At 38.1% G+C, this 26,435-nt stretch overlaps 1 pseudogene; it reads left to right on the forward strand.

Annotated features, from left to right (window-relative positions):
- Positions 1 to 9,447: 9,447 nt before the first annotated feature.
- Positions 9,448 to 23,514, forward strand: LOC132153835 (uncharacterized; annotated as a pseudogene).
- The last annotated feature ends 2,921 nt before the right edge of the window (positions 23,515 to 26,435 follow it).

Below are 26,435 nucleotides of genomic sequence, written 5' to 3' on the forward strand. Positions count from 1 at the left end.
GATCGCCACCGGGCAAAGCCTCCCGTATACGTCGTGGGTCAAAAAGTGTGACTTTCTACTAACAATATTCCTCTCCGCTCCGTTTCTAACAAATTAGCTCCCAAATTTATTGGCCCGTTTCCTGTCACCAAGATATATACTACACCACCACAAACTACCTCCAGCGTACAGGAGAATTCATCCCACCTTCCATGTGTCAAAAATTAAACCCGTGTTTTATTCACGTATTAATCCGCCTAGACCGGTTCCCCCACCGCCGCGTCTTGTAGATGGGGAACCAACTTATTCGGTGAATCGTATTCTGGACTCGAGACGGAGGGGACGAGGATTCCAGTACTTGGTGGACTGGGAAGGTTACGGTCCGGAGGAGAGGAGTTGGGTACCTGCTAGGGACATACTGGATCACTCCCTTATTGATGATTACAATCAGCAGGTAGGCCCTTCTGGGAACTCCAGGAGGCGTTCTTAAGGGGGGGGGGGGTACTGTCACGGTTGGTAAACCGTGATCTCAGGGTTTTGCACTATGTGGGTGAAGTCTGTGTGTTACGCGTCAGCACTGATTAGTTTGTGGGCATCTCCGCTAATTGTCATCAGCAACAGCTGTCACTCATTACTCATCCCTATATATTGGCTTGTCTAGCGTCTTGTGTTTGTGAGAGCGTTGTTTCATGTACTTGACTTATGTTTGCTTTCTTGTGTGTTTCTGCGTTGGATGTCCGTGTCTCACCAGAACCCCATCCACTCTCCGCACATCACCAACAAGCAACATCACTTATCTTCGGCTCGCTTCCCCGCAGTTCCTGTGTCACCCTCTCCTGCTGCCAACTCATCTCCGCCATCCGGATCCTTCACTCACCTGCACCATCCTGGACTGTGTATTCCTTTCAGCGTCATCTTTGTGTCTTATTGTTGTCCTATATCATTGTCCTCATTAAACTGTGTTAACTCGCACTTGCTTCCTGCCACTCCTTTCACCCCGTCGTTACAACATGTAGACATTTTATTTCATAAAAATTTGTTTTTTTTATTTTGATTCTAGTTATATAACCCTTTCATATTTTAAAGCGGAAGTTGACATAGTTGGGTAAACTTCTATAGGAGTGAATGAGAGACTACATTAAATATGTTTTGTCACAATAGTGTTTCTAAGAGGGAAAAAATAGAAAGAATTTAATATGATTACGATGCTGATGACCATTAATCAATTTCGATCTCTTGATTCACTATCAATTCACATGAATAGGCCTACTGTACTTACTTTTCTTGGGTTAAATTCAGTATTTTCTTGCATGAATTAATATTCACTTGTGTGTGCTTATACGAGTATCTTTTTAAAATGTATCATTTGAAAATGTGTTTGATCATGTCTAAATATTAATTCAAATGCAAAACTTAAAAAAAAAAAAAAGCAATTAGGACCTGCAATACTCTTTTGAGCAACTAAACTACATTTACATTTACATTTATTCATTTACCAGACGCTTTTATCCAAAGCGACTTACAGATGAGGACAGTGGAAGCAATCAAAAACAACAAAAAGAGCAATGATATATAAGTGCTATAACAAGTCTCAGTTAGGGTTACTGAGAAAAAAAGAAAAAAAAAGAAAAAGAAAAAAGAAAATTGATAAAATAAAAAAAGAATAGAGCAAGCTAGTGTTAGAGATCTTTTCACATACACACACACATACACACATACAATTGCATAATAAATGAAAAGAAAATAGAATACAAAAAGATTAGAAAGGTAGTTAGATTTTTTTAAAGAATAGAATTAGAATAGTGAGTGTTAAAGTTAGAGGGTCAAATAAACCCTAGTATCTAGGGTTAAATAGACTAGATACATGTATATTTATTAGAGTGGGTAAACAATGGCTTTAATTTGCTGCTTTACATTGAATTTAAAATCCTTTTCTCCATTTAACCTTAAATACTACACTAATTGTATTAGGCTATACATAATAACGGAAAATAGGATACAATTCTTAACAAAACGGTTGATCTGCATGTTTTTTCTTCTGCGTAATAATCAATGCATGGGTGTCTCACGCACAATTTGTGACAGTTAGCAACCCTGCTTTGTCATCGTTGACACAAAAAAAAAGCCTTCACCTGATGAACATTTTCATCAGTAATAATGTCCTTAATTAAATTAACACTGTTTTTGAGCAGTTAGGACCTGTGTCCACCAGAGCGCTTTTTGTGGGCTGCGTTTTTTTCTTCAGTTTAGACACTTTGGTTGCTACGGAATAACCGCTAAACTGTTACTTGTATCTGATTTGGTAGATAATTTGTTTCTGACTTAAATGCTCTGGATGCTCAGAAACCAGCAATATCAATTTCTATTCCTTTTTTCTTGTTGTTCTTTTCTTGTTCTTGTTGACACGTGATTGTAACAAAATAGCAGTTGTGACAGTTGATTGGTGTGGAATTTGGCCCGCCCCTCCTGCACTCTGATTGGTCAGCTGACCAGAAGGTGACAGTGATGAGCGCAGCGTTTTATCCAAAGTTGAACATTCTTCATCTCTCGGCATGAGAAAAAAACGCCTGAACGCTCAGCGCTCTGCACACTCCTGGCTGTGGGGAAAAACGCTTTGGTCGACACGCTGTCTTAAGGTTACTAGATTTAAAATTATTTGTTTAATTCAGAATGGGTGCAATGCTAGCTTTATCCGATAGTGAGCTAGCATCATAAGATAAAAAAACTATTGACAGACCAAGATTATAATAAAATTGACTGTCCGATTCTAGGATAAACATTTATTCAGTAGCAGTAAATTAGGTGTACCAAACAATCATAAAACAAAGAAATATTTTCTTACCCTCATCGTGAGGTAAAATAATGAGGAAGGATCACTCTGTCAGCCAATCACACAGCGACGTCGCGCCCGCAGTCTGTAAATACCTTCAGAAAACAGCGTGTGGCGCACTTCAGCGTATTTTCAGACGCACATCTAATTTGAAGTAGCTTTTTATGGGAGAGGCAGCGCAATACTATTATTCAATATTTTAGTTTGAATGAAAAACCAGGGGACCCCCCAAGGTCATTTTTTTGGGCCTTATGGGGGTCCCTTGATGCTTATGGGGGGTCCCGGACCCCCCCAGCCCCCCCTCAATTGGAACACTGAATAAAACTCTAAATTAAAATGTTTTATTTACCTAAAAAATTGGTGCTTAATACATTTTAAATTACATGTTAAAATATTTCAAATGTGAAGAAAATGACTTCAACTCAGAATCTCTAAATCACATTTTTTATTGGGTAAAACAAAATAAAACAAAACAGGATAAAAACTGGATAAAAATACAGTAACATTTTCTATGAAGCCCATATTTATAATACATTATAAGGGTACTCTTAAGGCATTATAATGAATGCATAATGCATTATAAAAAAACGTATAATATGTTATATCAACTCGTGAATAATCATAACAATTATAATACATCATAATACATACATAATATAATTCATCATGTTTATAAGTTTAAGAGTATGATTATTTATAACACAATGAACACCATATTAAATCTACTTAACTTACAGTATAATGGACTGTATCATATTTTGACATTGTTTATTTAAGATCTGCACAATATCTTATTACAGCTTGTGAGTGGTTAGATGCTGAGTGTTACTTGAGTATTTCCTTTGGAGCTAATGTTAATTGATGTGAGCTTAATACTCTTAACTGAAAAAAAAATGCAATCTTTTATATGGTTACACTTTATTTTGATGGTCACCTTAATCAATCGATTATAAGCAACTTTGCCACTACATCCCAACTAACTCTCATTAGGGTATTAATATGCTCAAGAATGGTAGAATCTAGTATGGTAGAATAAATTGACGTACTTGCAAAGACACCTATTGTATGTCAGTTTATCTGTTGCTTGACCATCAAAATAAAGTGTTAGCATATATTTACAGTAGCAGACATAGTAATACTCTAATGACCGCTAGTTGATATAGTTGCAGAGTCACTCAACAGCTGTCTAAGGGGTACCATTAAAATAATCAAACTGATATTACAATAAAAATTGTTCAAAAGCAAATGTGTAATATTACAAGTTCATCTGATCTGATATCTGATCTTATGGCTGTTTGAGTGAAATCTTTTTTTTTATTATTATAATTATTATTATTACTACTACTACTACTTATAAGTGGTCTTTGACCGCTTTAAGTAAAGTAGCATCAGAAAAATGGCAAGATATGAGACTTATAATACATTATAACTATGAGAAATATAATCCATTGTAAAAGTGGATGCAACGTGTTCATTGTGTTATAAATAATCATACTCTTAAAAGCTATAACCACAAATAAGTAAATATATTAAACCTGTTCTTATGAATATTCATGAGATGATCCAACATATTATAAGTTGTATTATAATGCATTCCTTATAATGCTTTAAGAATACCCTTATTATGTATAATATGGGCTTCATAGAAAGTTTTAATACAAAAATACTTGAACAGAACAGGATGAAATGGTATTATTCCTGGGCCTGTGCAGACTTCTCAGCTTCATACCTAAAAAAACAGTAAAGAAAGAAAAACAGAAAAGGCAATTATTTAAAAAAACTACTAAAACATTTACAAAAGCATTAAAAAGCATACATGGTTATAATTAAGTTGTGCCAGTACTTCATATTTTTGCCCAAGTTATACTACTAAAGGTAATGTGAACAAGTTAAAAGTGACACAATTCAGCTTAGAAATATAATTTTAAAAGTACTATTATTTTATTATATATTCAGTAACACAAGTTATTGCATCACACCAACAGCTTTATTCATTATTCATCTTTTATTTTTCAGAGCTGAACTTTAACACAGAATTACCAGAATATTAACCATATTTCATCAATGAACATACATATAGCCTACAAGTAAAATCATAGATAACACATTTTGCCAGTGGAAAATAAATGGTGTAAATATAAAAGTAAAAGTTTGAAGAGTTAATGTACTTAATAAGTAAGACTATACAACAATATTCAGAGAACACATATCATCTCAAAACATATAAAATGGTCTTCTTTATGGAGCCGACTCTTCCCGTCTCGATGGTCCAGCTGGTCAGTCAGCAGCACTGCAGGAGAGAAATGCTGGTTAGTACGGCTTAATTGATAAAACAAACAACACGACTTAAAGTGTTTTAAAGTTCACCTACCTGTACCTATTTAACGTACTTGTACGACTTTTAGGTCTTCACAGGTCTCCCTATTGGTCTGCTGGTGCCACTGTGGGAGGAAAATACTAGTTTACTGGGAAAGTAAACAAGTAAAAGGACTATACGACGAGTCTCCCCTCTGGTCTGACAGCCGCACTGCGGGAGGAAAAGACCAGTTAGCATAGCTTGACAAGAGTTCGCTCACACTATATTATTATAAAAATAATGTAGCTTTATATCTAGCAAACATCATCAGAATAAGAGGTATAAAGTTAACTTACCACACTCTTGTGGGCTTTCATCTTCACAATAAATCTGTCATGGTGCCATGCCAGCGCACGAGATGTTTGTGAAGACCTAAAAATTACTTGCACCTAAAATGCACCTCATTACACTCTCTGTGCTGTCTGTTTTGGGGGGATGGACATTAATAAATCAGACATTATTTTAGTTTATCCCAATTTGATACTTTACTACATGTTAGGTGTGGATAAATTTATTATTCATGCAACAATGCTTATTACTGTAATAACGTTCATTAAAAAGCATTGCTATATGGATGATAAGAACTTGCTCTCATGAATGTTTTTATCAGGATTTTTGTAAAAGGTTTACTACCAAACAGAATGAAATACCATAGCATTCTTCGTGACCAGAGTTGCCATATTTCATTCTGTAACCTATAACGTACATTTTATGCTCTCCAAAAAGACATGTATAATATCTGGATCTGGCAACACGACGGAGATGCAGCTCTCTATCAAGTCCCGTTCGGTGACCAAATAAAGTAACTGTCGTTAAAACACCTGGAGTCGTCTCGTTTGTTTTATCAATGAAGCCGTGCGAACAGTGGAGCTGATTGATCGGCTGGAGCATCGTGAGGAGGCGGGAAATGTTTTGTGACCTCCGGAGCACGCATCCTTCTAAGTTAAATGAGACACAGCTGATAGTGTGTTCTCTAATTAAGCACATCAACTCTTCAAACTTTTATATTTACACCATTTATTTTCCACTGGCACATTCGACACGTTTGCCCACAAAGATAGTATTTTTAATCTATTATAAAGCAGACGTGCCTGTATGCGCTCACATTAATAGCATTTTTATGGAAGTGAAAACGCTTATGGGCGTTTGCTTTACACGCAGAAACATTCAGAAGCATTGAAACTTGTTTTAAGCCTCTGCCAAATGAATGTATATATAAAACATTCTACGTTTGCTAAGTAAACTGCCAACACTTTATTTTTTTATACAACGTTAACGTTGACCCTTCAGCTACGACAGTTCAATCCCGACTGGCTTCGTCAAGTTTCATTAGTGACTCTGCCATTACTGTATTTTCAAATATTTTTTAAAAATATTTACATCCAATTATATAAAAGCAGCAGTAATTTGGCTAATATAAAGTTAAATATAATTATCTTACCTTGATAGTTTAGAGAGTTTGTCCATTGACACGCAGGCGCAGACCGTGTTGAAGTGGAGAGTAGCAACCGTTTTTTTTTTTAATGAGAAGGGGCGGGAAGACAGCCACGCCAATCATCGCATGACTCAATGACCGCATAACACAAGTGCTTTTAGACTATAAGAAGAAAAACCCTTTGAGATACTTATAATTATAAATAATAAAATAGGATTATTCATAAAATAAATTATCTTGCATTGTTATATTATGATATAACCCTAAATTATATAAAACATGAAATGCATACAATTAAATCTATTTAATTGTTATAATTATGTATGGGTGATTCTTTAACTATGGTACTTTTCTTGTCCCTGGATGAAATAATAAAATCTAAAAAACATTTCTTCTTTTTTGTTTTTGTCACACTTACTTCACCCTAAGGGGAACTTATAAAAAATTTATCATGGCTCAATCATTCTTTTTATTATATAATATGAGGCCTTTTATACATGTTTTTTACTGTTTTCCCTCCGTCCCTAAGCCAGACTTTGTACCTTCAACCTCGTTTAATTCTAAATTAAATATTTAAAAAATGTATATTTCAAGTACAAATTATAAAAAAATGTCTATTTCAATTATACATATTAAATATTGCAATATTTATTCACATTTTCCTATATTTTTCATAAGTAGAACCCTTGTCCCTTGGGTTCACTGTCATTTCCACCACACTGTACAAAATAGAATCCTGGAATCATTGATTTAGGTTTGTATACTTGGTAACCATAGCAACAGAAACCCCACAGTGGAACACATGGCTGAGTGAAAGGGTGACCTCTTTTGGGGGTAATGAAAAGAAGAAAAATGAAGGTAAATATGACTAAAACTGAGAGTATGTTTATTGGTCGTCATTTCCAAACGGCTCATATTTCACATGGACGTAAAAATAACTGTATAAATTTAATTTAATAATGTGTAATTTGTGTATATTTAATGCTAACTCAAAAACTAATATTAGCAGGCTAACATAGCATGATATTTTAGAGGGAAAGGGGGGAAATGTCATTTCCACCACAGTCATTTCCACCACGGGGTTCATTGTGGTGGTAAAGACATGGTGTGGTGGAAAAGACATTGTTCATGCAAAACAGCAAATTATTTGGGCTATAATACTAAAACTTTAATGTAAAAAAAAACAACAACATATAATTAATTAAGTTAAGGTAGTAAGGAAATATTTTATCATTTATTATTGTTAAAATATTTTTGGTAAATAAGAGAACAATTGTTAAGTAAGTTTGACATGATGTATTGGCTCTTTCTTTAAGATGGCAAGCAATACCACTGCACAGAGGTCAAAATCTTATAGAGAAAGAATAAAATCAGACCCACTTAAATATGCAGAATTCCTCAAGAAGGACAGAGAAAGATACCTGAAGAAAAAGCAGCAAGGTGTTGTTAAATCTGTGACAGAAATGCCAAAAAGAGAACATCGAAAAATGAGAAGACAGTGGCGAATTTCTCAACAAAACAGACGTAGGAAATTGAAAATGGTCTCAGCAGTGAATAGTTTTATAGCACATACAACACCACCAGAATCACCAGACAACATGAGTGTTGATGCAGAAGAAATCCCTGAAACACCTCAGCTGTGTGAGCCTACACCAGAGAGAATTCCACAGAGGAAAAGAGGGAGAAAAAAGGTTGCGAAGGCAAGAACAAAGGTGTACAGAGATCTTAATCACATTAAAGAAAAGCTTGAGGATGCCCTCAGAAAAGTTGAAAAATACAAAAAAAGATGTAATCGACTTAGGAAGAACCTGGGGACCCTAGAGTCACCTAAAATGAAAACAAAGCAACATATGCAGCAAGGAAGCAAGCAATTAAAGAAGACACTCCTATTCCATAACACCATTATGTCAGAAATAAGAAAAAAGTATCAGAATGTTGACAATCGTAAAGCTCGGCAACTGATCTCCAAACTTGTGGCTGGCAAGATCTTGAAAAAATACCGCCTGGTCACCATGGCCAAGAAAGAGTTTGGATTCTCTACAAAGCTAAGCAGGACAAACATGACAAGGGCAGACAAACTCAAATACACCCGCAAAACACAACGAAACAGAATCAGCCAAGAAGTGAAGGAAAAGATAACAAAGTTTTTAGAACGCGACGATAACAGTAGGACCACTACTGGAAAGAAAGAGACAATTACAAAGATGAAAAATAAAATGCAAAAGCGCTTTCTGGTGGATTCTTTGCAGACACTGCACCTGAAGTTTAGACACGAACATCCCGAAGTCAGACTCTCCTATGCAGAGTTTTGCAAAAAGCGACCCTTTTGGATTGTTACACCAACGATCAAAGACAGAGACACGTGTCTGTGTAAGCTACACTCAAACATACAGTTCATGGCAAACAAACTATTCTTTCACAAAGTCATTAAAACGTCTAAAGTCACCGATCTCATGTATTCAATTGCATGCAAAAATGTGACAAAAGAATGCATGTACAGGGAGTGTCTAGATTGTAAAGACCATGAGCTCCAAACCTCTGCCTTCGATGCTGGGGAGCAAACCTGGTGGTTTGAATGGAGAAGTTCTGTGGAAGACAGAGAAAAAAATAAAAAAGATGGCTCCAAAGAAATGATTAAAGTTCACCACACAACGAAGGAAAAAGTATATGGGACATTGAAGACACTGTTGGATGACTTTTCAGACCAACTGAAGAAAAAGATGGGAAAGCACATTCACAACATAAAACACCAATATCTGTCTTTGAGAGAACTAAAAGAAAAGATTGACGAAGAAAGCATTGTTCTACAAATTGACTTCGCAGAAAATTACATGTGCAAATTTTACAATGAAATTCAAGCTGTCCATTTTGGTGATTCCCACCAGCAGGTAAGCCTCCATACTGGTGTGGCTCACACTAAGAATGGTGTTGTGTCTGTTTGCACCATTAGTTCCTCAATGCGCCATGACCCACCTGCAATCTGGGCTCACCTCAAAAAAGTGCTTACCTACCTCAAACAACTAAACACAGCTGCAACCACCCTGCATGTCATAAGTGATGGCCCAACCACTCAGTATAGGTCAAAAAAGAACTTTTTTTTCCTGAGCAAAGTACCATATGAGCTGGGATTCCAAAAGGTGACCTGGAATTTTCTGGAGGCCGGACATGGGAAGGGCCCAGCTGATGGAATTGGTGCGGCTGTTAAGCGCCAGGCAGACTCGCTTGTGGCCAAAGGCACTGACCTTCCAACTGGAAAAGTGATGTTTGAACAACTGCTTAACCAGCCATCGACTGTCAAGTTAATGTACATCACTGAGGGGGAAATTGAAGAGATGGATAGTCTCCTTCCTGATGGCCTGCTGACCATCAAAGGAACCATGCAGATACATCAGGTATCACACGTCACCTTTGTAATGAGAGTTTAACATTTTTCAATTTATATCTCCACAGTGTTTAAGTGCATTTTGTTCTTTTAGATAGTCTCTACAAGACCGGGGGAGATTTCTTGGCGAGTTCTCAGTTGCTTTTGTGCAGATCCCCATCCTTGCCAGTGTTTTGGTCTCAAAAATGTTGACATACTGGGAGCACAGAACATGGAGACTGCATTGGGATCACCAAGTTCAAGCACACTTACCAGCACCTTTCAACCCATCATAGACCTGCATGAAGGACTGATTGGAAGTTGGTGTGTGGTACGGTATGATGGGGATCCTTACCCTGGCATTATACAGGATGTGGACCCTGAGGGTTGTGCTCTGGTGAAAACCATGAGTCATATTGGCAAAAACAAGTTCTTCTGGCCTATGAGAGACGATGTAATTTGGTACCGGCCAGAAGATGTGATCAGGCTGGTTCCAGAGCCTCTACCAGTAACAAAGAGGCATGTGATGGTGGAACCAACAGTTTGGAAGGAAATATGCTCTGTTCTTGACCATGACACATAACTGAACCTCAGGCCCATACACAAGTTTGCCAGATACAGTATTTTGCAAATACAATGTCTATTTTGTCAGATTCAAGTTGTTATTCCACATTATTACGTTTGACAGTACATGGATTTACGACATAACACACATGACAGTAACGTTTAAGTACAGAGTGTTTGCTCTGGTTCAGCATATAGGCATATAGAAGTTTTCGATTTCAAAATATTGCCTATGTTTATCTGTTATTCAACATTTATATTCAGCTGGTTATATTAAGGTTATATTAAGGTAATGATGACATAAAGGGTTTGCTCTAGTTTGTACTAGTTTGTACTAGTTCAGCATGTAGAAAGCAGTGAAGAAATGTTTTTTTTTTTATTTCTAACACATTCATGTTTTTTAATTTTTTGGATTGTTTTTTATTCAAAAATATTGGTTATATATTTTTGTTCACTAATGAAATAAAAAATAATTTCTAATAGTTTCTAATTGGAAGTTGCCTATCTATGTCATTTCCACCACACATTGTCTTTTCCGCCACGCCATGTCATTTCCACCACAACACATATTTTAAAGTAAAACATATAAAAAACATACAATCAAACCAACTATATTCAGTGGTGTTGATCATTGTGCAGTTAGGGGTAAGATATGTGTATACACATTGAGAAATACATGATTTTGAGCTATGATAAGTAAATTAAATGTTCCAGTGATCTAGTTTTAGGTGTTTTTTAGTGTAAACATTGTAAAATCTTTACAGTTACATTTCTGAAAAATAAATAAATTACAAATTTGATCAGAGATGTGTGTGCTATTTAATCAAATATGTTTATAACAGAAGATATTTAATTATTTTCTCTTCAAAACACACGTTTTGCTATGTGATGGAAATGACCGTTTTCTTGGACTGTCAGATAAAAATGGAATAAAATATATATTATTCAATAAAAATCAGCACAGCCAACTTAAGGGAAGGTTTCTAGACAGTCTGAGAAACCAACTGATACTAAAAAACTGTTTGTAGAAATGTTTTTATTTTCTGAAACTGTCTAGCTCAAAGAGTACCATAGTTGAAGAATCACCCGTATACATCATTTAAAATGCTATAGCTACCCATAACTGCATAGAAATAAATAATCTGCACAAAAAAAAAAGGAATTTAAATGTATATAACTAGAAATATATCCTAATATAGCCCAAATGTGGCCCATCTGGGACCCACAAATAAACAATAATGGGCAGCCTAACTGGGGCCCATAACTGTATCCAAGCTGGGGCCCACATTCAGCCCATCAAAGTGCCCACTCTGAGCCCATGCCCAGTTGACACCCACATAGCCCAGATAAATCCCATGTGGGGCCCACATGGACATGTTGGCTGGGCTGGAGTCGATTAACGCGGATACGCTTTATGAGTCATTTTCTCCTGATAACCCCGAAAAGAACTTAAATTACACTTTCAGTTTTAATCGTACAGATAAGAGCAATACATCAATCGAATCTGTAAAGGGTTTACTTTTTTTGGATACAGACATAATAACAACAAAACTTTGTGCACTTATAAAATAAAGATAACAAACAAGGTGTGCCGTCTGCAGCCTTTTTCTGCGCCGATCTTCATTTACAAACACGTCATTAAAATGAACTGTAACTCCGTGAATACTCAACGAAAATACATGAGATATCTATAGAAAGCTTGACATGTCTACTTTTAAACTAAACAAGTGCCGCCGAAAACAGATATTCTGTGATAAAGTAATCCTTATATTGACATTTTGCATATTAATCCATGTAGCCAACCCCCCTAAAATAGGCTACCACTTTTAATGCTCCAATGCAAAGTAAACCACAATTTCTTTTGAATAATATAATGCATAATATAATATAAATAATACTGCACACCTTTTAAATGTGTCAAATCTAAAATATGGTTTAATACCATGTAGATTAGAGAAAATATAATCACAGGTTCAGGCACAGGCTTGACATCCTGCTTGAATTCGTTCTAAGAAATGCACATAGCTTCATAAGTACCCAACTTTCATCTGTGGATATTAAATATTAAATATTTTAACTACAGTGTTTTTCTTTCATTTTCCCTGACTGAAGCCATCAAATCTAACACATCAGTGAGGCAAAACGGACGTCTATTAGCGAAAGTGTGCTTTGATAACTTGTGGTTAAAGCGCCACTCAGCGGTCAAAGGCTGCAAATGCACTTTATACTGCCGCGGCGGCGGTAAAAAGGGCCTTTTGGATGTCTACTTAGTGTACTTAAATTATCATCTGCTGGAGTTGACTTGAAAAACCATATATTGTCGTAATCGTATATTAAAGTCTTCGCGTTTCCAAAAGTTTATGTTTTTCTGTGAAAACAACTTTTTTCATACAGAGATAGCAGGATGCTTTTGTCCATATAAGTAATCTCCTGATATGACTTTCTGCGCGAGAGCGCCCTCTGGCGTCAAGTATGAATAAAACGCACACTGCAGGAGTGTTTAGTGCTCCGTGATGTTCATCTTGCCTTATTCTGGGTCCGGATAAAACACCAGATAATGCGCAGACTATCCTGTATCTTTGATTTTAAATCTATATTTATTCACACTTTTATTATATATATCCAAGTCCTGATCGGGAGGTAACGTCCGATTCCGATCGAGTCTGAAACCAAGTGATCGGGCCCGATTTCCGATCACGTGATCGGATCTGGATATCCCTAGATGACTGTATGGTCATTCTTTATAAAGTAGCAACAACGTCATTTGTAATACAGTCTTAGGCACATTAGTATTTTCACCAGTTATTTATATATTTGCTGTAGTATGTTGGTAGGAAATATCAGTATACATTTCCAAACATTTATTTTGCCATCAATTTTTTTTATAATAATCTAGTTAGATTGTTGAATGCACAAGCAGTCTGACAACAGACTGTCTATGACTAATAAGACTTTTGCACAGTAGTGTATATATAAAGTACATATAATTAAATTAAGTAAATTTAAATAAGTGTAATTAAAGTATGCGTTCATACGTGTTAAGGGCTAGATTTTCACTGGAGGAAACAGCTGTGGTGTGATCAGTGGTGAATGGAGCGAAAACTTTACAGTAGACGAGAAACCGACTGTTCCCTCGTGACCTTTTGTAAACTTTATTTATGACAAAGAATTGCACAGATACAGATATTCTAACAATCTTATCGATAAACATACACCTTTTGTCCTCTGTTTCTGTTTGAGCACACTCGCACTGCTCCCGCTGCGGTCTGCGGATTGAAGAGTGTGCTGAAAGACAGGGAGGAGACAGGTCTGCCGCCGTTTTCATGTGAAATTAAGAGGACTGACTCTGAAGCAATCGTGAATTTGTGTAATGTTAAAGTTTATGGAGCTAAATGCTAAAGCCCCGCTAAAAAAGCCTAACGATGCCCATGCTTCTTGTGTACATTTCGGAGAACAAGGACAAATATTTCAATCGATTCAATCGTTTCGGTACCCAACCCTGATTTTTACAATATAAGATGTATCCTTTAACCTCTTAGCCTGCACCCTGATGCCTACGTCCTCAACTCCCATTGTTTGCATGTGTCAATATTTATGAATAGATTACATATAAAAGGACAAATTTAATCTTGACAAACTATATATCATTATAAAGATCTAAGTCTCAAGCATCAACGACAGATCGCTGTTTTTCAATGAAAAGCTTATAAAGAATGTATTTGCTAAATTTGTGTAAGCAATACACATCAAAACATGAAGAATGAAAATGCAGTACATAACAGTTTCATCGTAACAATGAATCATAAACACATCCACAGCTGTAAATCCTGGTTTAGTTAGAAAGGGTCCACTGAATGACATCTCATGGAGCACGTTTGGTCCAATGAATCAATAACGTTGTAAAATTGATGATAATTCCTTTTTTTTACGTTTCAGTTCTTCAGTGACGTAACTGTTTGTGCCCGTTATGGAATAACTCAACGCTTAGAAACTGCATCTTGGTAGTAAAAAAGGGCATGGTTTTGCAGCTTACAGTGTCACAAACAGAATGAGAAGATCCACAAAAAAAAAGATAGGAGGAAAATTGTTTATTTGAGTTTTGGCGCTCTCTCGTGATGCGCTCTGACGCACTTCTCATCTGATGGAGGCGGTCAGCTTTTTCTTTATTTTTCAACATTTTTTATATAGGTGTGAGTGTGTTTTATGTTAAATGTGACTGTATCTGCATGATTACCATCTGTTTGAATGCAAATCGGCTCACTTTTACTGTCTAATCACGGCTATCAACATGAATGCCATCTATATGAATAGAGTGATTTATTGACATTACGGCACATTTATATGACTACCATCTCTATAACTGGCCATCAGCACATCAGCACATATTTTCATTGTAATTCAATGTAAATGCTGCATTTCTAGCAATCTCAGGATGTTCTGTAATTGGCATACAAAGTTAAATCTTTTTTATTTTTCTTATTTTTCTTACTCAAATTATTCTTATTGTATTTTTCTAGTGCTCAATTAAATCACTTATATGATGTCTAAGTTTCTGTGTATTGTTTTACATTTGAAAGAAAATATGCAGTGGTATGTTTAATGAGTAAAACAGTTTGGGCAGCAACAGCACTAAAACAAGATATGAAAGACATAGGCATAACTGATGTATGGCGAAATCTTAATTCAAAGATAGGGATTTCTCTTTCTTTTCACCTATGCATAATACACACTCAAGAATTTACATGTTCCTAGTGCCACTAGGTATGATAGCCATGGTGACAGAATGCTTCTATCTACCAGCTACCTTCTCAGATCATAAGCCCATAAAACTCTCTTGGTTGTTTGAAGCTCCACAGCCCACAACCCGCAGGTGGAGATTTAAAAATTACATGGTGAGAGATCCTGATTTTATTTCATATATGACTACCAATATTGAAATTTTTCTTGATGGCAATTCAAATTCCTGCTCTCATGCCAACATTTGGGAAGCTCTTAAAGCCTACATGAGAGGCTAAATTTTATCATATAGTGCCCACAAGGTAAAACAATTTAGAGAGAGAATAACCAAATTGGAAAGAGATATTAAAAAGCAGGTACAGGAATACATTGCCACCAAAAAGGAAGAACACCTTAACAGACTGATAAAAACAAGAATGCAATAATAATAATCTATGTACCAGCAAAGACGAAGCAGCTATGGCCAGAACTAGATATGTCTATTATGAATTCGGAAACAAAACAAGTAAACTCTTGGCTTGGCAAATTAAAAAGGAAACATCTGATAAATTTATACACTCAATATTAACAGAGGGCTGCAGACTCCTTGATAATTCACCAACCATAAATGCAGAATTTAAACAATTAAAATTATATAATATAAAACTGGGCAGGACTCTGATAATATTGGAGCAAAAAGGTTCATGGATGGACTAACCCTTCCCAAATTACAAGACGAGGATAGAGATCTGCTTGATGCAGATATATCAGAAATGGAGGTACTCCAAGCCATTAACTCTTTACAAAATAAAAAAAACTCCCGGGCCAGGCGGCTTCCCTGTCGAGTATTATAAGGCTTTTTTTAAAAAAACTATTAATTCTACTCACGGACATGATTTTAGAAGCTCTAGAAAATAAAAAATTAACAGACTCATTGGAAATCACAACAAACACAGCTGCTTCCAAAACTGGGCAAGGACAAACAGAAATGTAACTCATACAGACCCCTCAGCCTCTTAAATACAGATTATAAGATACCATCCAAACTAATTTCTCTCAGATTGGAAGATGTTATACCAAAGCTAATACATACTGACCAAACAGGCTTTGTTAAAAACAGGTATGGAGCAGACAATGTGCGGCTGCTCCACATACTGAACACCGCTCAAAAAAATCAAAATCCTATACCAATAATGTCTATGGATGCAAACAAAGCATTTGACAGGATTGAACAAAGCTTTTTATTTCAGACTCTAGAGGCTAAGGGCTTTGGAGAGAATTTACTCAATATGTTAAAACACTGTATAATGCCTCCAAAGATAAGTCAAGTCTCCAAAGATAAGTCAAGATCAAAATCTAGATCAAATATAAAATATAAGATACAGCTATACAATAAGGGAATGTAAAAAAATACAATAAAATTAAAAATAAAGTTAAATAAAGCCACGCAAGGCACATGGCAGATAGAGTGCAAACCAGTGAAGTGAACAGTGAGGAAAAGATTTTTAGTGCACAAAAAAAAGCTTATTAAATCTGATTGAAGTGACAAAGGTCTCAAGAGCAGTTATTTTATATAATTGACTGATGAGGTAGTAGAATGACGTCAGTTCCATGTTGAATGAGGTAATGAGCAGACCAATGATGCACAAAGTGACCGGTGCATGTCATCGTATGTTAGTGGTGGTGGCGGTGGGGGGGTTCATATTTCAGTGGTGCCTGGGGCAGAAGAGGGATGCGGGGGCAAGTTGTGAGCGAGTTCAGCTTCATGACAGCCTGATGGATGAAGCTGTCCTTCAAGAAGCTCTGTGACGGGTGGGTGGGATCACCTGCAATGCAGAGGGTGCTTTGGGTGAGAGCGGGGAGAGAGACACCAACGATCTTCTCAGCAGAGTCTTTCGGCAGGACGCCTTGCAGGCGCCATACCACACAGTGATGCAGCTTGTCATGCTCTCGATGGTGCCTCTGTAGAAGGTGTACATGATAGGGGGGGCGGAGCTCTGGTTCTCCTCAGAGGCGCTGCTGTGATTTCTTGGCCAATGCTGCTGTGTTGTCAGTCCAGGAGAGGTCCTTTCTGCTGTGCACACCCAGGAAATTGGTGCTGCTCACTCTCTCCACAGTCGCATCGTTGATGGTCAGAGGAACGTGCTGAGTGTGTGCTCTCCTGAAGTCAACAACGATCTTCTTTGTCTTCTCCACATTTAGAGAGAGATTGTTGTCACTGCACCATCTGGCCAGGCGGCTCACCTCACTCCTATTGTTTGTCTCATCTTTGTTGCTAATGAGACCCACCCCACAGTTGTGTCATCCGCAAACTTAATAAAGAGGTTGGAGTTGTGTGACGGTGTGCAGTCGTGGGTCAGCAGAGTGAAGAGGAGGGGGCTCAGCACACATCCTTGGGGGGCCCCAGTGTTCAGTGTGATGGTGCTGGATGTGTTGCTGCCGACCCGTACTGCCTGAGGTCTTCCAGTAAGAAGGTCCAACAGCCAGTTGCACAGCGAAGTGTTGAGCCCCAGATAGACCAGAATGTGAATGAGCTGTTGAGGGATGATTGTGTTGAATGCTGAACTGAAGAGTATGAACAGCATTCTGATGTATGAGTCTTTTTTCTCTATATGTGTGAGTGCTGACTGGACAGCAGTGGCGATGGCATTATCGGTCGACTGGTTGGACCGATATGCAAACTGGAAGGGGTAGACTTGATGTGGTGCATGACTAGACGTTCAAAGCACTTCATGAGGATGGGAGTAAGTGCAACAGGACGGTAGTCATTGAAGCAGGATGGAGATGGCTTCTTCGGGACTGGAATGATGGTGGTAGTTTTGAAACATGTGGGAACAACAACCTGACTAAGTGAGATGTTGAACATGTCTGTGAAGACATCAGTGAGTTCTGCTGCACAGTCTCTCAGTACACGCCCAGGGATGTTGTCAGGACCCGGAGCTTTCCGTGCATTGATCCTGCTGAAGGATCAGCGTCATCACCTAGTCACCGGGAGGAGGTGGAGTCTTCTGTGCAGTGGTGCTGTTTTGTTGCTCAAAGCGAGCGAAGAAGGTGTTCAGCTCATTCAGCAGAGAGATGTTGTTGTCACAGGTCCATGGTGGGGGTTTGTAGTCTGTAATGGTCTGTATCCCTTGCCACAGGCTCAGAGTGTCTCTGCTGTCGCTGAATTGATGGGCTAGTCTCTTGGAGTGATGTCTCTTAGCCTCTTTGATGCCGTGGGTACAGGTTGGCCCTGGCTGTTCTCAGGCCCAGCTCTGAAGGCAGCGTTCCGAGTCTTCAGGAGTCTATAGACCTCCCCTGTCATCCACCACTTCTGGTTGACCCAGACAGTAATGTTTTTGTGACTGTTACATCATCAATGCACTTGTTGATGTAGGCAGTGACAATCTCTGAGTACTCTTTGAGGTCAGTGGTGTTATTGTATGTGTGTTGTGTGGTGTAAACAAAGTAAAAAATGTTATTACCCCGAGTTGGAAAGTTAATGTGTTGGTGTATTTTTGAAAACACACTCTTTAAGTCAGTATTGTTCGGAGGAATGTAAACCGAAATGAGCAGCATGGCAGCATATTCCATCGGCAGATAGAACAGCCTGCACTTAATAATCATGAACAGGGGTGAGCAGTGTTTGCAGATTACAACAGCATCGCTGGACCACGCGTCATTGATGTAAACACAAAGCCCGCCGCCATGGGTTTTCCTCCTGCCATAGGGGCATTTTCTGCTCGATAGCACGTCAGCTGATCGAGCTGATTGGCACAGTCTGGAACGCTGTTGTCTCTTACAGTCCTCTGAGTTGAATGTAGTAATCGGATGTAGTCCAGTTTATTGTCCAAAGATCATACTTTAGTCAGTACGATGGTGGGGATAGATGCCTTGTGTGGGTTAGCTGTTAACCTAGCCCGGATACCTCCGCGCTTACCCCTCTTCTTCTTCCTCTCACGCCGCTTGTGGCGCCTCCTGGGCGAGATGCAGCAGTGGGGGTTGGTGGTGGTGTAGGCCTCCGGAGCAGATCGTGATTCCACAGCTGTTCCGCCTGCACGGAGTTTAACTAAAAAAGAAATGCGGTTCTGCCGAAATCCAGCAGAAAATCACGACTGTATGCACGCTTAAAGACAGGTAGATGAAGACGTACAAAAACACTGCAAATCACGAGACAAAAAACACGAAAACACTTTTCTGTCAGGACAGAGAGAAGCCGCTGTGTGTGGACACGCCACCATTATAGTATGTAAGTAAGTAAATAAGCTAATATTTTTACAAATGACATTTTATCTAACACTTTCTCATTATCCAGAGGATGCAGGCAAGGCTGCCCAAGCTCCCCTCTGCTCTTTGCGCTTGCAATAGAACCATTAGCCATCGCCATCCGCTCTAACAACTCCATAGCAGGAATTAAATTTGGCACAGATGAACATAAACTTTCTTTGTATGCAGATGATCTTTTATTATATATAACTGATCCACAAACATCAGTCCCCCCGCTACTGAAATGTCTCAAGGAATATAATGCAGTCTCAGAATATACATTAAATTACTATTAAAGCAAAATCTTACCACTGAATATACAGGACAATAATATTAGAGCTCTCACTGACCCATTAAAACCAATATTAAAAGAAAATATTTGGGTATACAAATTGATAAATCGAATGAGCATATATGTAAACAGAACTATATAAATCTATTGGAATAAATCAAACTTACTTATTTCAATGTCTTCTGATGAATGTTCCCAAGAGTTTCTTCAACAGGCTTAACAAAATTCTAACTCCTTTTATATGGCAAAGAAAAAACCCTAGGGTCAAACTCATCTCTCTACAGGCCCTATATTCAAAGGGAGGTCTCAATTTACCAATTTCTAGGAATTATTATCTTGCATCTCAGTACAGATCGATTTGGATCTGGCTGCATGCAGAGAACAGTGAGGTTAGATGGGTCCCAATAGAACAACATGAGATGAAGTCCATGGCATTAAAGGATATTCCATTCATAGGCACAAAAAAAGGTTTAACCACACTCTCAAACAACTCAATAATACTGAAAACATTTGCTGCTTGGCAAGAATCTCACTCACTTCTCGACATAAGTATTTATTTTCTTAGAAGGGCACCTTTGTGGGGTAATTCCAACCTCTCACACCACATATCTGACTCAGTATTGCGGGGGTGGAGGGAAAGAGAAATCCAAACAGTTGCTGACTTATACATCGATTATACTTTTGCTAACTTCCAACAACTAAATGAAAAATTCAACCTTCCCAAAGATAGTTTCTTCAAATTCCTACAAATTAGAGACTGGGTTAAGGAGAAATCCAAGGAAAGATTCCCATATATCCAAAAGAAACTGCTTGAATCTCACTTATGTAACAAATTACATGGATCATTGAAAAGAATAATATCTTCTATATAGACAGTTTCAACGGCATCAACATAAACAAACGTTACTACGCATGCGCGCTTTTGTGGACCTAACTTAACTTCCGGTAGACTTCCAAATAGAACCAATAACAACAGCCAAGTCCCTCTAGAGTAGATATTTTTGGATAACAAACAAAATATGTTTGCTACGTGGATCAGGCGGACTTAATGAAAACGCAAATTCATTCTTTGCCAGCAGGAGATGTTTTAAAGCATAGACATAAAGCATGAGAAATAGAGGTTTCCCCAGTAACAGCTGTAAACAAAGCAGAGCTGGTATGCTCACACGCTGCTTTATCAGGCATATAACATGCAAGTCTTCCTTCAGAAATACAGCGATATAAAAACACCTGTGCCTCGCTTTGATATTTAAACATATAAATGTAAGGAATTATTATTATTAAACGTGCAGTGGAGTTGCCTAATGATAGAAGAACTGTGGAAACGTGTCATTGAATTAACCTCAAGGGTAATAGGAAGTCAAATTGAACAGGACACACAACTATGGATCCTGGGGGACACAAGCTCTATTAATGTGAACTACTACAAAAAAGTACTTTATCTTACTTGCGAGCACTGCAGTAAAAAAAATTGGATTGATAAAAAGATATTATTTAATGTGAGCATGCAGCCTTTAGAGAAATCTGGGGCCAATTCACAGACATTCTGCCTTCCCTAGACTTGACTGACCATGCTAGTATAAGCCCTCATGGACCGGCTTCAAATTAGCCCTCCACAGGTGTATCTTGTATAAGTTCCTCATTGATACATTTGTTATGAGTAATGTCCAGATTTATATAGGTATGTATGTTTACAGATGGGTGTATGCATAAACTGTATATAGACTGTTTAGATATATAAATGAAAGGAAACTGATAACCATACAAGGGAAGAGGGTGGGGGGTGGGATGGGAAAGTTTGTATAACAATTGGTTTTTTTTTTCTTCCTGTCTTTTGTGCTGATGTTTAAAGTTTTAAAATTGTCATCCTTGTACGGTTTGTAGTAAGGTTATACATTTGTGTATTTTCCTTTTGTAAAACACGACTCTCTATGTATCAAACTGTGGATCCTTCCTAGACACCATTAACATTTTGTAAGAGCATATGCTAATAAAAACAATATTTTATAAAAATAAAATAAAAATCTTCCTTATTTCTTCTGATATAAATCTCTCTGGACGCTGTGACATAGAGACCTGCACTCCCGTGGGAGTAACGTGGTACCCAACGCAATATTTAGTACCGTATTTTCCGGACTATAAGTCACACTTTTTTTCATAGTTTGGCTGGTCTTGCGACTTCTAGTCAGGTGTGACTTATTTATCAAAACTAATTTGACATGAACCGAGAGAAATTAAAAAAGAGAAAACATTACCGTCTCCAGCCGCGAGAGGGCGCTCTGTGCTGCTCAGTGCTTCTGTAGTCTACCCCTAATAAACATAGAGCGCCCTCTCGCGGCTGGAGACGGTAATGTTTTCACTTGGTTCTTGGTTCTAAATAAATGCGACTAGTCCAGTGCGACTTATATATGTTTTTTTCCTCATCATGACATATTTTTGGACTGATGCGACTTATACTTAGGCGCGACTTATAGTCCGAAAAATACGGTAAACAAATTCAACCCTAATTCACTGATCTTAAATATTGTTTAAATATGGTCAGAATCATGTCTTAAAGCCTCCTGTGAGCAGGCAAAGGTGACTGCGAAGGGAATAACCTATAATAGCGTTCATACCTGTGACATTACAATACATTTACATGTTCATTATATGATAGCTAAAGTCAGCACTAGCATAGTGTTGCATTTCTTTTAATTGAAAACCAAAACCAGTGTATTAGAGAAATGGGTTTTAATCTTTTTTCTTTTCAATCAAAGGTAAAATGAATAGTTTCTGTGCTCCAGTAATACACAACTTTTTATATAAATGAATTTGTACAGCAAATTTCTACACGGCAGAAAGAAGTCATTTTTGTATTATTTTGTTACATGCTGAGCATCTTGGTGTTTATTTTTTAATAAATATTGTTTATTCAAATTTTAGGGTTGACAGTACATGGTCCCCCTGGTCCTCTGGTTGCTCCTCTGGGATCTTCAGTGGTATTGCCCTGTTATGTTGATGAACTTTTACCAATGGAGGGTCTCAAGGTGGAATGGAGAAGAACAGACTCAGAGACTCTGGTTCGTCTGCTTCTGGAGGGTGGGAGTCAAAAAGAAAAACAGCAGCAGGATTACCAGAATAGAGCTAATTTCTTTATTGATCAGATTAAAGATGGAAACTTCTCCCTCCATCTGAACAATCTGAGAGCTGAAGATAAGGGGCAGTACACATGTACAGTTCACAGTCAGCAGGATTCTGGTGAGACTGTGGTTCAAATAAAAGATGTTGGTGAGTCTGGATCACATGAGTTGCATAATTTTCATGATAAAAAAGAATACTGTACATAAAATTCAAACTATGTTGTATCTGATGTTGGAACTGTTTATTTAATTCTTTCAGAACGTTTGCTAGTATCAGGATCGAGTCGCTCCGTATCTGTGTCTGTGGGTGAAGACATCACACTTAACTGCTCTGTAGACTCTCACATCCCACCTGAACATTTGAAGAAGTTTCATGGAGGAAAACAGATGAAGTTATTCTGGTTCTGCTCTATCAAATGAATAAGACTTTTCCAGATTCATCAGATGAGAGATACATAGATAGAGTTGAGTTCTTCACTGCTGAAATCCCTAAAGGAAACTTCTCTCTCAGACTGAAGAGTGTCAGAACTGAGGATAAAGGAGTTTACATATGTCAAGTGTTTGCTGAAGGACTTTCAGCCAATGCAACTGGAGTACTGAAGCAGATGGGTGAGTAACAGATAAACATAAACATTACACAACTGAACTAACTAACCGGTAAACAAACCAGTTTACTCAATAAGTCAATACAATAGATTAATACATTTTTGGTTTAGCTTTTTTTTTTTTAAGCTGCAAGGAATTTTAAGAAAGTAAATACAGTCCATTCAGAAAGTATGCAGAGCCCCTTCACTTATGCAGTTTTATGATGTTGGAGCCTGTTACTACAATAGTTTAAATTCAGTACCCCATAATGACAAAGAAAACAGAATTTTAAAAATGTCTGTAAATTTATTTTAAAGTAAAAACCTCCCTGAAATTAGGGATGGGCCTTTTTCGCAAATATCACATTCGAATATTTGAGCTTATAAAAAACGAATATTCGAATATTCGTTTATTTAAATTAAGTTTAATGAGACCGACGTTATTTTTCAGCAACATTTATTTCCGTCATTTTGAACAAGCTTACACACAATAAGCTTGAACATTACACATTGTGTTTTGTAGCTGAAAACCTTTAACAATGCGTGCAAACGAACAAAAGTACAGATTAAAAGCAAAAAAAAAAGGGAACAAAGGAAAAAAAAAGTGAACAAAGAAAAAACGTAAAGCAGCCTGCAGCAATTAGGCTATTGTAGAACGTAGCCTACACTTAACTTTGAAACTTTTAAACTGTCAGCAAATCTTTTTTGCTTTTTTTTCTATTGTTTTACATGTTCTTGTTAAGAAATGCGAGCATGTAAACATGATCGGGGGAAATTCGGCTCCTTAGTCTGTAAACAATAAGGCCGGCCGCGGAGAAAACGCGCTCTGACAGCACAGACGTTGTCGGGACTCAAAAATAACGGTGTAAGCGAATAAGATTTGTGAAGCGCTTCGTGTTTTCGTTTCACCACTGAATGGGATCCTCATCTGGTGGAATACATGGCTCCAGCAAGAACTGTTCCCACTCGTCTCGGCTGGACTCTCTGTAATCATCGATGAAGAACTGGCTCAGCCTTTTCCGACGAGTGGGCATTGCATCCTCTTTATCGTTGCTGCATCCGCACCACTCGCATCAAGGAAAATGTTCTGATAATGATCAAAGTTTTTTTTTTTCTTACTTCTCTCATGTTTTCATCGAGAAACCTGACATGTTTGTGCCGAGGGTCTAGGGTGGACGCGAGAAGAGGAGTTTTCACTGCATTCTCCAAGTTAGCTGTGTTTATTCGTTGCTTGAGAGATGCCGCAACAATGTTCTTGATTTCGGTCACTTTCTGTGATTTCTCCACGGCATATTTGAAGTACTGTAGAAGACCGCAGTTCTTAGGGGCCGTTCACATATCGCGTCTTTTGCGCGCTCAAGCTAGTTATTTCCAATGTAGGCGCACGGTATGCGCGCTCATAATAGAAGTGACGCGATGGCAATGCGCACACGGTGCGACTCGCCCGTTTTTTCCAGGCACGTCCGCACCGCATCGAGTTAAAAACATCTCAACTTTTCAGAATGCCGTAAGCGCACCGCGGGTCATTTGACAAGAACTAAACATTCAGCTTCATCCTTTCCCTTAACAACGTTGAAAGCTCAGCCAAGATGAAGGAACAGCTGATCATAGCTGTATATTGATTGCCATTTTGAAATAAATTTAGTAGCAGAGACACTGCAAGCGATTTTTAGTGCTGCAAATCCATTTATCCTTTGCTGAAATTTCCACGTCTTCATGGAGAGAGCACGTCATTGTTGTTTAGCAATGGCAGACTCAGGAGTGCTTCTGCCCGAGTGCTTTGGAAAGAAGGAGAAAGCTGCACGCCTAGCGTTTTCAACGCGTTTTTAGGCGCGACATGTGAACGGCCCCTTGTTCATTCATTCATTTTTTTTTGCTTGCATACATCTTCAAATATGCCGTGGAGAATCACAGAAAGTGACCAAATTAGGTTTTATTGTGAACTTTTTTTTTTTTTCGAAATTCGAATATCATTTTTATTTATCGAATAATTAGAGCAGAACGAATATTCGAATGTTCGACTAACCGTGCACACCCCTACCTGAAATATCACAAATACATAAGTATTCAGACCAAACAAATGAAATTTGTTTTGCAACAAAACGTGAAATTTAGCTCAGGTACCTCCCATTTCTCTTGATCTCTGTTGAGATGTTTCTACACCTTGATTGGAGTCATCCCATGGTAAGTTAAATTGACCGGACATGCGTTAAAGGAACTGCCTGCATAGCTCAGAGGCAGGATTGTATATTGGCACAGATCTTGGAAAGGCTAATTTTTCTGCTGCACTAAAGGTTCCCAAGTACACATAATTCCCAAATGCAAGAAGTTTTATACAACTAGAGCCCCTTTCATACTGCGATTCCGGCAAATACACAGGTGAAGTGTTCCGGCAATTGTTCTCGGGTAGCTAGAATTTGCACTTACACACTGCCAGTGATTACCCGGAATATGTGCGTGCTTTCACACACAACCCGTAAAGATCCCGTAACGACACGTGACATCAGGGTGTGATGTGTAATGTACGAGTCGAAAACGCTAGGCAAGTTATATTTCCACTGAAGCAAGCGAACGATCTCAGCGTCAGCGCGGAAAGTGAGAAACTAACTGATCTCTGCTTCATTTGTTTGCACATATGTTTTTGTCGCGAACGTTGATCTTCCTTCAGCCGGTATGCGCGATAACGTGCATCATCACTACGACAAAGCATTAGATCTGGCTTTTGTTCACACAGCGCTCGTCCCGGGACTGAACCCGGCAATGTTACTAGGTCCCCAACCCGGGTTCAGTGCCGGAATCAATCCGGGGACGTGTTTGCTTTCACACTGAAGGCAACCCTGCAATGTTCCGGCAATTTGCCGGGACCGACGTGCAGTGTGAAAGGGGCTTAGGACTCTTCCAAGAGCCGGGGTCGTGTAACGCTTTGCAGTGCTTTGTTCAATTTGCACCATCAA

Source organism: Carassius carassius, chromosome 1, assembly GCF_963082965.1.
Source record: "Carassius carassius chromosome 1, fCarCar2.1, whole genome shotgun sequence".
Classification (NCBI taxonomy): Eukaryota; Metazoa; Chordata; class Actinopteri; order Cypriniformes; family Cyprinidae; genus Carassius; species Carassius carassius.